The following is a 15547-nucleotide window of genomic DNA, read 5'->3' as shown; positions in this document are numbered from 1 at the left end:
CCCTATCACTCCTGTGTCCATACTCGCATATCCATAGTTTCTCCTGCACATACGTGTTGAGTTTCTCCACAAAACAGCCATTATACACCTGATATCGCAGCCATGACACAACTTTACACATTGCCCTCTCATGAGCATTAGGGCCCTACACACATTTTGTTCCACCTTGTGTATTCACAGGCTCACCATCCATTCATATTTGCACATACGTGCCTTTCCTGGTGTTATGGATTACGAACAATTTGCGGGTTACAAGTGTAGGTGGTCGCAACATGTCCTACATTCCATCTGTTTACAATGTTGACATAGCACTTCAATGATGTTATGGCCACTAGTATAGCCCTGCCTCTGGTGTGGAGAGCAGTGCTCTACTTACACTTGTGCAGCTTTATGTGACATACACTGCGAGCACTTCATAATTCCTAACTTGCTCTGGATTCTCTTCACAACCCTTAAGTTTGCTTTCTTCTTTCGGCCTTTCTAACATATCTTTCTATATATATATATATATATATATATATATATATATATATATATATATGTGTGTGTGTGTGTGTGTGTGTGTGTATATATTTATATATATGTGTATATATAGATAAATATGTAGATACGTAATTGCATATTTCTGTTCTGTCTGTGGATATTTATCTATACACACATCTAACTATATATATAAAAGTTACAGCTGTACAAGACAACATACATTTGCTATGCTAATAGCTGCGTACACCTGCGCAGGCCCACTTGCATCTACTTATTCTGAGTTACATATGTTTACAGGCACGTCTTTGGGATTACATGTGCCTTATTCCTTATGACAGTACCACTTTGATGGAATCTGGTTAACGGACCCATGCAAATACGGTCACCTTTACATGTATAAATGTTGGCTTTACAGCACAGAGACATTCATTACATAATTAATATGTGCTATAATTGTACTTGTACCAGGAATGCCTTTACGTTGGGCGGATGCTGTAACCACTACACTATTGGTTTTCTGGCTCATTTATATGTATACCCTTGGTTCATAGCTACTCTGACATACGCCTCACCACTTCCCTTACACAGCAGGCATCCATTCTCCTGCTGGGAAAACCGCAGTACTACAATTAGGACAGTCCCTTTTTCATACTGCTCTGGACCCATGCTGCAAGTCTACTTACTCCAAGGATATTCATAACTCCTGCACTAATAGTCCTCACACATACACGTGTTTGATTGTCAGGGTGTTCATGTGCTGGTCTGGGTTTAGGCTCAGCCGACTAGTGACTAACACTGCCCTGGTGCTGTTCAAAGATCAGATGTAGCACATGGACATAGTTAGTCCAGAGTTTAACATTCTACCTGTGTTTACAGACTCAGGTGTTTGTGCACCTCTGACAACATTATTGGGTCGGCGCTAGATAATTTAGGGTGGGGAGTGGTTCCACTACAAAATGCAGGTTGGGGGAGTGGTTTCCCTTCCCATTTGACTATTTCATTTATACATACAATGAATATTATTCTGGACACCTGTTATAAATTCACTACAGGTATGCAATAGTCCTGTCAACAGATGGGACAGTTGGTTGGTGTACTTCTTTGTACGGACCTCTCTGATAGTCGAGGACTCTTGGCTACAGTGACAGGGACAAGGCTATGACAACTCTGGGACAATCACGGACACTTCTACCATATTAGTACTATTAACTTGGAACGTGTCGACAGATTCATAATACTACTAATTTTTTGCAGTAAAATGCATCTATTACTCTTCATTGTTGTGAGTAGTCATTCTCATTCAACACCTTTCCACCAAAGGTCACTGGCTTTGTGAGTGTTTAAGGGTCTGGCCAGTTATTGTGCGAATGCTCTGACCATTGGTATCGTTGACATTGTCATATGTACAGGTTGGGATGTATTCTGGGACTAGGGTTGGTACCTTTTCAAATGGCCAAAATGAGACATTTTCGGAACACACATCAGATTTTACAAGCCGAGACATACCCACGGTCAGTACAATGGATAGAACTTTACTTATTTGCCTACATAAAAGCCTATTTTTGTAGCAGTTTAGTTACTTATTCTGTTTCTTGTAACATTTAGGTATTGTAGATACTGCAATAATTATTTTCTGCAACTATTACATAACATATGGGACATAATTATGTCCTACATTCCCAGGACATTTGCCATTTGTAATGTATTTTGTCAGGATACAACTGTCCAACGATGGACTGTCCTTCGCAAAGCGGAACAGTTGATAACCATACTGCGGACACCAGATTGTTTGGGCCATCACATAGCCATGGTCAGTGCAGGTTTAGAACATACATTTGTTTCCTAGCTGTGAGCCTTATACCTTTGGTACTTTTATTGTTTCCCTGTTTTTTGTATGAATTACGTTTATTCTATCCTGACGTGACCGCTTTAGGCAACTGTTACATGCAGTATGGTGCATAATTATTTCCTACAATCACAGGACATTTGGCATTGTACCATTGTTGGTCAGGTCACACCTACACACACATTAATTGTCCCTCACACAGTGGATCAGGGGAATCCTGTTTACGTCAGTGCCTTCATCACCCTTATACCATGTCCCACTATGCGAATGTGTGCAATATATTCTCTCGCTTATTCATGTTGGGACACGTGTGTCACAGGCAGGTGTTTAATCCTGGATAGTAGGTTATGCATGACCATCTAGGGCTGGACAGTGTCGTGCACCACTAATGCACATTCCAACTTGTGCCCAGATATCTACAGGACTGGATTTTGTGTCTTCCATTCTAATGTTTACACAGGTTACTTATCCCATGAGGGATATCCCAAAAATTGAACAGGACCAAAACAAGACAAATACCGAACATTCTTCTGGCATTATGAAAATGTTCTGGGGGTTTTACATGCAAGGGATACATAGTGTGCAATCATGCAACTGCCTAGGGTGACAATACCTACTACTATGCATAGTGGTCACTATGTGTAGATGTGGCTGCACCTAACCAGTAGGCCAAGTATGGCTGCATTTGGTGGACGTTCAGGTAAGGGAGCAGGTTGTGTGATGTGGAGGGGATGCTGGGTAGTCCATTATGCATCCAGGTGTGTTGCATTTGATATGGCCAGTTCCATCAGGTTCAATCTGTGGGTATGTGCCGGTGACATGTCTATACATTTGTATCGCACATTTCAATATTCATATGTTTGTGGGATTGTGTTCTACAGTATGGCCTGTCTGGGTGTATTGCAGATGTTTATACATGTTTTTGTGTTTCGTTCTGCTTCATCCGCTGCTCCCTCATAGACCTCCGGTTCACCTATTCTGCATATGACACAGTATCGCCTGGGAGGATTGTACGATTACCCATACCCCCACACACACATATTCCTCACACCCCATACATCATTGCTTTGGTTGTTGGCCCATGACACGGCCAGAGTAACACATTGAATACCCTACATATGTCAGGTACCTGTATGGTTGTGTGGACTACCCTGCCATGTTTGCTTTCCACATGCTATACTTCACACACATAGGTACACGCCCATACTTAACTTTCATTGCATTGTTGGTATACCAGGGTAATACCCGTTCAACTGTGACACATCCTGACAAGTTCGGCTTGTACCGCTGATGTGCGGATTTTGGCAGACTGTTTGAATCATTGGTAGGATGCCACCTTTTCCTATGTCCAGGATGGGATATATTCCATACACATATCCGACTGTACTGGACAGCACGTACCCACATTCGACGGTATGGATAATACTGTTCCTTTCAGCCTACATGTTGCCTTATTGTTGTAGCAGTTTATATGCGCCTTTTGTTTTGTTTACATGCTTATTCTATTTCCTGTCACATTTGGTATGTGAAATTTGGACATACCTTTTGTATGTGACTATTACATGTTTTGTGGATATGATTCGGGCATACGGTCGCTAGATATGTACATTTATCATGTATTTTGTTATGGACACATCTGCCCAGCTGTGTACCCTCCCTCACATTATGGGTCAGCTGGTGACCCTAACCATTGGGCTGGATGTTCCTACAGGCGGCGCGCTAACATATGATGAGTTTCACTTCCACTTGCTATAGCTATCTACATTGCATTGGACTACAGGCACATGGTTTTCCATGTCATTTGTTCGTGGGATAGGGACCCGTTATTCCCTACCGTGCATTTGTGTTTGCTTTTTCATTTTGTGTTCGCAGGAACTATCTTGCATGCTTTGCATACGTTTCAGTATCCACGGACACTGACAGATATGATTACTATCTTGCAAGTTGTTATATGCAAGCATTTTAGGTTGCACGTCAACAACTAGCATTTCCACGCCTCCTTGCGGAACTTTGACACACCCTATGCACTCGCGCTCCTTTCCTATGCACGTGGCTGTGGCGGCAGCGCACCTTCATTAATATGCATTTGGCGCTACTGCGCCATCTTTACGCTGCACTGTCGGCGCAAGCCTACCACCAGCCTTGCGCCGAGCTTCATGAATCCCGGGGATGGTCTTTTCCTAAAAAAATGCAGTCACCTTGCTCTTTAAGCTGATTTTTCCCTTTTATTGTACTCATTATGCCCTGTTAACCTATTATCATGCTCATTATACTTATTCTAAATATGCTTGTTATGTAAGCCAACGGTAATTCTGAGCCTCATATGAATATCTGTGCTAGTTTTATAAAATATCATGGTTTCAAACATTGTGTTTAATTAATACAGGATTTTTTTCCTTTTGTTTAATTAATAATACGTTTTGTGCTACTCATTTCATTAATAATGTGTTTTGTGCCTTACAAATGCTCCATTTAATTTTCCTCGTCAAATAAATCATTTGTGCAGTTTTCTCATTAGCTTTTTTTCGGGCCCTTTTTGTTTGTCTGACCTCTGTTTCATTCAACCAGCTCAATCTGCCTTCTCCTTCAACTCTGCACCTCATGGCTAGAAGACGTTGCTCTCCTCATCCCACTTCTGACACCATGTCACTTGGCTGGTCAGGATAAAACAGACAAACATTCATGGGTTCAGTTCAAGCAATTTTATTACACACAAACACATCTGGAATGAAGCTTTGTAACTTAAACTTATTTATTTATTTAAGTTTGATGATTGGGGAAGTCCACTGGGCCAAGAAGAACCCATTTTCAGTGGAGTCCTGGGGAGAAAGCTCCACAATAATTGCAAGTTACATTTCACATGTTACAAAAGGACATAGTTAATACAGCTAATTAAACATTTACAGATAAGCTCCATTATATTTTCAATTGGCTTGTCACAATGTTACAAAAATGAAAGACATAATTCAATACAGAAATTTCAACATTTACATAAATTTAATATTTTTGTTGTAAACTCAATTGTAGGTTTAACATTTCAAAATATATAGTTACTAGCCATTATTAGGTTAGGAAAATATTATGCATGGAGCGGGTAATAGTATATTTGAGATTGGAGAGTAAAGTACAGTAGATATTAGAGAGAAACATAGTTTTTGGTAAGGGAGAGATTGTTTTGGGTGAGATGAAGTAATAGCAGAGGTAGTTGGATGAGTCAGTACAAGATGGAATGAGGAGGGTTAAGATGGAGCATGGCAAGGGCATTCACATTTGTAAGAAAGATGAGAGAGTAGCTGAGATTTGAAATTTGTATGGTTAGGTAGGTTATGTAGGTATGTGTGGAGAGAGTTCTACTGTTTAGCTAAGGAGTGGTACAGCAGTAGATGGCCAGGAGGTTATGCAAGTTTGTGGACCTGAAGGAGATTTTCGTTTTTGGATCTGAGCGAGCTATTAGGAATGTAAGGTTTTAAGGAAGTAGCAAGAGCTAGTCAGTTGGCAGGTTTAAAGATGAGCTTGTGGGCAATGGTGAGTTTTAGGTAACTGAGGTAGTTGGGTAGTTCAAGCCAGATGAGGGTGAAGAGGGAGTGGCAGTGGTGGGATGAGTTTTTTGAATTTGTTGCAAATTTGAAGATCTTGTTATAGCAGGATTCACATTTGGACCAAAGGCCAAGATGGATATTGGTGAATAGAGGGGAACCATACATAAGGAAGGGGAGTAGGAAGGTGGATGCAAGAGTTTGATGGGTAGAGGGGCTTAGGAAGCAGTTGTGTCTGAAGATGAGACCTAACTTTTGGTGGGTTTTCTTGATTCCGGAGCAGATGTGGGTGTCAAATTTTAGTTCTTCATCAACAATGATGCCAAGAAGCTTGGTGTTGGGAATGATTTCAAGGAGGGTTTTTTGTTCTGTATGGTGAATATGGGTTTGTCAATGGAGTTTTTGATAGGGGAAAAAAACATTAGTTGGTTTTATTTGAATTTAGAGCCAGATGGTCAGACTGCATCCAGGTTTCTGTTTTGGAGAAGGCTAGTTGGGTTTTTGCCAGGAGCTCGGAGGGGGAGAAGGCTGAGCAGATGATTGCTGAATCATCTGCATATTGGATGATAGATGAGTCTGGGAAGGATTGGTGAAAGTTATTAATGAATAGGTTTAAGAGAAGAGGGCCAAGAACAGGACCTTGTGGGACACCTGTGGGTATGGGAAGGAAGGGGAAGGTTGAAATTTTCCAATGGACAGCTTGTTGGGGGTTGGATAAGTAGCTGGAAAACCAAGTGATGGTGGTGGGAGAGGGATGTAGTGTGGAGAGTTGGGATATAAGTAGGGTGTGTGAGATAGTGTCAAAGGCCTTTGACAGATCTAGGAATAGTGTGGATATGAACTTGCCTGAGTCACATTCAAGGTTTATGGTTTCAAGAAAGGACAGAAGGGCAGTCATGGTGCTGTGGCCAGGGTGGCAGCCATGTTGGGTAGGGGAGAGGAGATTTAGTGTTAGGTGTGCCATGAATTGTGCCTGTATTGTTTTCTCTAGTATTTTAGAAAGAGGGGAAAAGAGGGCAATAGGCCTGAAGTTGGTGGTATCAGTATTTTTTCCACCTTTGTGGAGGGGGATGATGTAAGCATGGTGCTAGATAGAAGGAAAATATGATTATTGTATGGATCTATTTATAAGAATAGAGGATAGGCAATGCTGTCTGCAGATTGTTTGGGGAAAGTGGGTGGAAGGTTGTCGGGTGCATTATGACAGGGTTTGAGTTTGAGGAGAAGTCTTTTTTATAGTGGTTGTGGGGATGGGCTTGAGGCAGAAGGATGTGGAGGAAGGTTGATGATTGGGGTGGTGGTTGGGGTAGGAGGGGGTGGTGGTGGAGGAGGGGAGTGAGAATGAGGCTGACAGTTTAGCTATACAGTCAATGAAGAATGAGTTGAACTCTAGGTTGGCTGCTTCAAGGTTGGAGAGGTTGGGGTCTGGGCAGGGGTTTTCTTTGTTGCCAGGATGCAGCATGGATTAGATGGAGTCCCAGAATTTTTTTGGGATTTGTTGAGTCCAAGGACTGGTGTTTGGAGTAGTGTAGTGGGATTTGCGGTCTTTAATTTTTTGTTTTTTTTTGTGGAGTTTCATATTTGATTATACTCTAAGAGGGTGTTAGGATTTTTATATTTTTGATATTGTTTTTATTTTTTGTGCCTTTGGTGAAAGGCTAGTTTACTATCTTTTGATAACCATGGGCAGGGATTGGTTTTAATGCGTTTGGTTTGGGGGGGGGTTGCTGATTTAGAAGGGTTAGGAATGAGTGGTTAAAGTAGGAAATGGCATCATCTAAAGGAAGGGTTTTTAGAGGGGACCAGCCAGTATGCTTTAAGCATTCAGAGAAAGTTAGAGGGTTGAAAGAGGAAAGGTTGCGGTTTTAGATGAATTGGTGTTGTTTATACAGTGGAGATGGGAGACAGTCGACAAAGGCTGGTAGGTGATCACTGAGAGGATCAGGTAATGTTCTGGCTTTGGTGATAAGGTTTGGGTGAGTTGTTAGGATCCAGTCGATGATGGTACCAGAGGTACCATCTTTATTTGGTCTGGTTGGAGATTGTATTAGTTGTGAGAAGTTATACAGGTTGATTGTGAGGGACGGGGCTTCAGAGTTAATAGGATTCCAGTTGATGTTGGTATCACCGAGTATATAGGTTTCATTTTTTTATATTGGAAGAGAACCAGAACAGGATGTTTTAAAGAGGTTTATATTATTACCAGGGGGAATATAGAGGGCAGTGATACATATGGACTTGTGGTTGTTTATTTTTGTAAACCTATTATAATTTCAGCATTGGCAAAGGTTGTTTTTTTATTGGAGTAGAGAGTTATGGTATGGGAGGTGGGGTAGATTATTGCTACTCCACCTCCTTTTTTGTGAACTGCCATTACGAATGATTTGGAAACCTGGCGGTAAGATTTCACTATCTTTTATAAAAGTTTCCAGCCACATTACAGAAATGGCAGTAATGTTGGGGTGGTTATGGGACAGCCAGGCATGGAGGTTAGGGATTTTGTTTTTTAGGCTTTGTGGATTAAGTGTTATGAGGTGAATGGACTTTTAGTTTATGGGATGAGTGAAGGGTTTGGTGAGATTGATGTTAGAGATGGTCCGGGGTTATGGTGGATGTCTCCGGCTAGTGAGAGATAGAGATGTGGTAGAGTTGAAGAGTGAAACAGTGTGTTAGGCAAGGGTAGCTTGGGTTGTGTGAGAGTATTGATTTTCTGATACGACATTTAAATGGAAGAACAGGGGGCGTTGGGTTGGAAGCAGTTTTGGTTTGAAAAAATAGATTGGGTTAGAGGTAAAGAGTTCATGTGAGATGGATGAGTAGGTTGAGAAGTGAGGTTGATGGTAAGATGTAGTGGAGTATGTGTGAAAATTATGACAATGGTTGGGAAAAAGTGTGAGATAGGTAAGAGAAGAGAGAGAGACAGAGATTTGTAGGGCAAATGGGATTATAGGGAGAAATGTTATGTAGAACATTGTAGGAGGGGGTGGATGTTTGGGGTGTTGTAGATTTACAGGTGGGTGGAGTTTAACTTAGGTGTATTGTGATTGGAGAGGTGTTGGGTGGGGAGGAGTCAGGGGATGTGTAAAAGTACAGGTAGTGGGGGTGGGTTAGATTTGGGGCTGGGTAGGGGAGCAGAGTGATCCCAGAGGGCGAACGGAGTGAGTAATACCTTCTGGGAGGAGCAGCAGTTGCCAAACAGAAAACAGTCAATGAGAAGGTTAGCAAATACAGAAATGGGGCAGCCTATCGTTTTGGTTTGAATGTTAACTTTCTGTTTGTTTTTATTATTTATGCATCAATGGGGAGCTGCAGTTCGCTGAGAAGTAGGAAAATAATGTAGTTTTGTCAGGGGTTTTAAAAAGGGACATGCAGTAAATTATGACTCAACAGAGTACTAATTAAAAAATAAATGGAATATGATATAAGTGAGTACACTACTGGGGATTCCTATGAAACAAGGGCAGAAAAGCTAATTCAAATGATGGTGCCTTTATACATCAGTTTTTTTTTATTCAATATTTAAGGACAATCAGAAGGACAAATGGTAGTTAAAGTTGTTTACATTACTGAGGGATGCCCGTGGGACTTATAAACAGACTGACTACCACACTAATACATGTTAGCACTATGGTTGTTCTCTCAAAATGGCACTACTGCCTGCATGTGCTCCCTATTTATATGCATGTGTTTACATCTGGAAATGCTTCTTGAAGGTACATACACATACTCTGATCTACAGTATCTGTTTTATAAAATGAACATTGATATTTGTTTTATGTAAGAAACTCATTTGTGCCTTTCTCAATCTGATTCACTTAAAAGAAAATAAATATCAATGATCTTTGTTGCAGGAAATTCAACTAACAATTCAGGTGATGCGGCAATTCTAGTTCTGCCTATGGATGCAGACATCAGAATGGCAGGATTATATACTTTTTCTCCAGCCCAAAGATTCAAACTCTTCTTAAAGGTCTCAAGATTCTTGAGAATTCTTACTGCTGCAGAGAGCTTGATCCATAATGATATCATTCTTTGTGTTAACAAAGTGACATAGTTTGGTTTTTGAATTACTAAGTCAAATTTCAAGTCTTTTTGTCTGTGTGTCATATTACAATTATATTATTTTTAAATCTAGAAGATACAATAGTACTGGATCATGAAAAACTCTGTATGCAGATATACTGGCAATGTATTGTTTATAATCTTAATTGTTTACATCAAGCAGAATAGGTGGTTGTAAACCAGCATTGTCTTTTCTTGTAACATTTTGCTGAACTTTTTCAAGTTTTTCAATTGTTCAGCAATATAAGTACCGAAAATTATATTGTATTTAAGAATTTTATCTTGATATGTGTCTTTTATTTTTTTTTATTAATTTGACATTTTGTTTTTACCAGGAAAGTCTTTCTGGACCAAAAAGTGTTCCTTTTCAGAGGAGGCCTGGACTGAAAATCTCCATAATTAACAGGGAATGCAAAAATGCAATAAGAAAACAAATGCAACATAATATCATTTAAGTAGCAGAGAATCACATATACCAGGACTAAGATTAAATTGACATTTGAATTTGTAAACATTACTTAAGTTGTAGAAATGTATGCTGTATTATCATATGACATAATAGTTACAAGGACATATAAACACAATATATAGTTAAGATATGGAGACATATGATCATATGACATAATAGTTGAGGGTCATATAACACAGTGTATAGATCTGATACAGCAAGGAATAGTACAACCAAGACTGTGCAATTTAGGCAAAGTACAGTGCATATAAGGCAATACGTAACATTTGTAGAAGTTTGGGATGAAAAACAAGATCAAGAGAGATAGAGGGATTATAAGAACAATCTAAGGATTAATGGGAAAACTACTAATGTACCAACTCTTGTGCTCAACGTTTTTGGGAATTCATAAATTCCAATGCCATGGATCAACTTATCCACACCCCCACCAGGGGCAGCAATATCCTAAACCTGGTTATTACCAGCATGGGCAACTGGTGCTCCACAGAGGTCAATTCCTCGTTGGTCAGATCCGACCATAAGCTAATCATCCTAGACATCCACATCCCTCCCCCAACCCCCATTATGGAAACCACAGTAAAAAATTTCTCCAAAGTCAACTTCACGCTTCTTAAGACAGAAGTGGCAAACTTCACGACACCCATGCTGACGGACAATAGAGGTATGACTGCTGAATCCTACACAAATGCACTTTATAAGCACTTACATAAGTGCATGGATCGTGCAATCCCTAACAGAACCAAGATGCTATCCTCCAAAAAAAGGAAGTCAATCTGGTGGTCCCCTGCCATAAACAAACTCTACAACAGAAGAAAGAAACTGTTGCAAAAAAGAGTAAAATCCCATGATTGGAGAAACTTCCTGGTCAGCTTCAGTAAGAAGCTGAGATCCCTCATAAAATCCTCCAAAGCTAGTTATGAAAACAAAATCACCACTGAATCTAAAGACAACCACAAAGCATTCTATAGCCACATCAAGAGTCTCAATGGCAACACTCGGATCTGCTCTGAGTTACAGCACAATGGCACTAAATATACAGAACTAATGAATATTGCCAACATCCTGGCAGATAGGTTCAGTGCTAACTTTACCGCTCTGTCATCCTCTAAAGGGCCTGTCTCTATACCAGAAGAATGCAAAGCTCCTGTAATCACAGTTGCACAGGTAAAAAACACACTATCCAAAGCCAAGAACACAGCATCCATGGGACCTGATGACATCCCAGGCTGTGTTCTACATGAACTACAGAATGAACTGGACCCCACCTAAGTACCATGTTCAATCATAGCCTCACCTCAGGCTATGTACCCACTAAATGGTGCACAGCGACAGTTATCCCACTCCATAAAGGGGGAGCCACCACAGACCCCGGAAACTACCACCCCATTAGACTAAGGAACGTGGTCTGCAAGGCTATGGAGCGTATCATCATGGAACTTATAAATAATGACATTGGTAATCTCCAAACTCAGGACCCCAACCAGTTTGGGTTTGTAAAAGGCAGATCATGTCTCCTAAACCTGATAGACTTCTTAGAAGCAGTCACCAAAGCCGCAGATGATGGTAAGCTGGTTCACAGAGCCTATCTAGATCTTGCCAAGGCTTTTGACACCATCACCCACTCTGGAATTATAGATAAATTCATTAAACTAGGTATAAATCCCTATGTCACAAGATGGGTTGCCAACTGGCTCACTGACAGAACCCACACTGTGAAAGTAGCAGACTCCAAATCCAGCTTCAGACCAGTGACAAGTGGAGTACCACAAGGTTCAGTCCTGGGTCCTCTCCTGTTTGGTATCTACTTCTCTGAAGTACAGGCCAACACAGAAGGTCTTTGGCTAATGAAGTTTGCAGATGACTGCAAACTAGGAGCCATAATTAAAACTTCAAAAGATGTGGACATCCTACAAAAGGGCCTTGCTGAGACAGATGCCTGGTGTCAAAGCTATGGCCTCAAGCTCAATGCCAAAAAGTGGATTGTCATTCCTTTTGATAAAAACTCAGTACCCATGAACTACCCCATAGGTGGTAGTCTACTTAACACTGAAAGTGTGATAAGCGACCTTGGGACACAGGTGGACAGTAGTCTCTCCTTTGATAATCATATCGCCACAGTAGTTAGGAAATCCTTCTATGTGGCACACCTCATCACAAAAGGTTTCTCATCCAGGAAAAAAGAGGTCATTGTTCCCCTCTATTCGTCACTCATTAGACCCATTACAGAGTACAATGCCCCTTTTGGTATGTACCTCACAAGACATCTACAACAACTGGAAAGGCCACAGAAATACCTCACAAAGAGGATTACCAGCCTCAAAGAGATGCCCTATGCAGACCGCCTCAAAAAACTACAGCTTTACTCCATTGCATATCACCTACTCAGAGGCGATCTCTGCCTAACACACAAAGCTATGTCAAACCCAGAGCTTTTAGACATGCTCCACTTAAAGAAATCCCAATCCCTATGAGCTACACACTCTAGGGACCTAAACCTCGTCACCACAATAAACAGAACATGCTGGAGGGATATATTCCTGTCCCAGAGACTTTCCATACTCTGGAACAAACTACCTATCTATATCAAACAAAGCTCCTCATTAGCACTGTTCAAGAAAAATTTTGATGATTGGATGGGAGATAGGAAATTCACCCCGGGGATCACTTCTGTGGCTCTGCTCGACAGTGGCACAGGAAAATAATTTTCTTGGGTGGCAAAGCCAGTGTACCTTTGGCTAGGCTTATATAGGCCCTAGGGCCAATAGCCTAGTACCTACCTATGAACCTATAAGACAATAGGTCTGAGGATAAGAAGTATAAATTGTGGCTATATATTTAAGATCACAAGGAGATGAGTGTGCAAGGGCAATATAGGGAGGAGGAAGAGGGAAAAAGAGATTTTCAGGGGTTAGAGAGACTCTACATGGGAGAAAAGATTGGAAAAATAGTAAATATGGAAAAGTGCAGAGGAGAAAGGTAGGAAGAAAGAAGCAAAAAAATGTATAGGAGGGGAGAAAGAAAAAAGTAGGAGGACAGAAATTATTAATTAATTCTAGTTTGGAGTAGGAGCAGATCCAGAATTTACTTAATTGTTCTTTTAATGAACATTTTAAAGAAGACAGGTTATGGGGTAATTCTGATAGTGAAAGGTAGGTAGTTCCAAACTTTGCAACTAAGAGCAATGGCTTTCGCCTGAGGATTTGGTGGGTTTAGATAAAGTGAGAAGTTGTTTATCTTGTGATCTAAGAGGTCAATTTGGAATGTAAAAAGTTGTGTAATTGACTAAAGGCTGGACAGGTCAAGGGTTTATTGATGATGCTATGTGCAGTTATAAGTTGCAGATAGGAAGGATGGTTAGGGAGTTCAAGCCATTTAAAGAATAGGTAATGTTTTATGGTAGTGTGTGAAGGGATTTGCACTAGTGGCCAACTTGGTGATTTTGTTGCAGCAGCTTTCAAGCTTATTTTTAGGAGAGATTGTAAACTGGTCAGAATCGTGGTCCCACAGAGTAGAGACAGGGTGATATTTGGCTGGAATAATTTTTGAAGGGTATTCAGGAAATATTTTTTTAACCACCTTTATCGAATTATCACTTGTGACATATGTTTGTTCCTGTATAACATTATACATTCCTGATGGGTTCTCCTGATGCTACTTTGAATGTGAAGTTCAAACTTAAGATTCTAATTGATTATTACTCCTAGAAATTTTGTATGGGGTGGGGGACCATTTCAGTTTTAGAGTTGCTTATGAAGTAAATGTTGAATACTGTTTTATCAGGGGAGAGGAATTTTGGAGTAAAGAAGAGGATCTTGTTTCTGTTAGGGATAAGTAAGTGTTGGGCTTTGTTAAGCCAGTTTTTAATGGATGAGAATGCTTTTTGGGTTATGTGCTGTACATGTGTCATGCTGGTTGAACAACAGATGATAGTGGAGTCATCTGCATGTTGAACTAATGCACCTTGACAGCAAAATTCAAGTTGCTGTTGAAAATGTTAGAGTAAATGATGAGGGTTGGGTCCTTGAGGTACACCTGTAGAAGTTAGAAGGCATAATGAGATGACACTTTGCCCCTTTACTGATTACTAATTGATTGTTAGTAGAAAGAACTCCATTAAACTGAGTGAAATCATAGACAGGGGATGGAAAGTTGATTGGAAAGTTCAGAGCAGAAGACCATATGAAAGAATTTTGACAGCTCAGGAAATACTGAAGATACAAAATTTGCCAGAGTTTTTTTTTTTTCTTGACAGTATCAATGAAGGATAACAAGGCAGTATGTGTACTGTGAGCTATCAGAAGCTATGCTGGGTATTTGTGATAAGTTTATATTGTAAGACATGCTGCAGAAATTGTTTTTAAATGCATTTTTCTAGAATTTTGGAGAGGGTGGCAGGATAGCTATAGTTCAAATCTTAGTTATGTCAGTGGAATTACCACCTTTGTGCATTGGGATAATATTTACAAATTTTCCGTAAGTCTGAGACATTTGATTCTTTGATGGATCCATTAATACAAATACTGAATGGGTATGCTATGACATCTGCAGCTTGACTTATATACACTGTAGGATGGACAAATTTTGAGTTTGAGTAATAGTTTTCTTTCTGTTAATTTTAGTTGTAAGAAAAGGCTGAAAGGAAAAATGAACAGGGCAAGGTGAGAAAGGATTAGAGAAGTGACAGTTTTGTGAGCAATATACAGACATTTTTCGTTTTTAAGGCCAGATTTTTAAACAAATATCCCATTTTCTCACTGATCCATTACTAGTTAATTGTTAATGTAAGGCAAAAGATAAGGTTCTTGGCATAGCTATACCAAATGTCTTACAGAGAGTAAACATCTTTAATGGTAGAGTTGACAAATACACAGAAGAGCTATTCTAGGTTTTTCAAAATACATTATACTGCATGTATCATGACTAAAATATAAGCCAATTTTTGTTGTGTCCAGTTTCTAATCCAACTCAGATAACAGGTTATTTATTCAGCATCTAACTATTCTACACAGTAATAACTACCTTGAAGTAATCAGGATATTTGTTTATCACAAATGTTGTAGATCTTAGGGATGTAGCAAAAACAATATTAAATAATAAGGTTCCAGGTAACAAACCCTGTGGTACTCCTGCATAAATTGTGAGAGGGTCCGA

This window comes from Protopterus annectens, chromosome 8.part0 (assembly GCF_019279795.1).
Source record: "Protopterus annectens isolate FY-2018-M chromosome 8.part0, PAN1.0, whole genome shotgun sequence".
NCBI lineage: Eukaryota > Metazoa > Chordata > Ceratodontiformes > Protopteridae > Protopterus > Protopterus annectens.
This window is presented reverse-complemented; position numbering follows the sequence as displayed.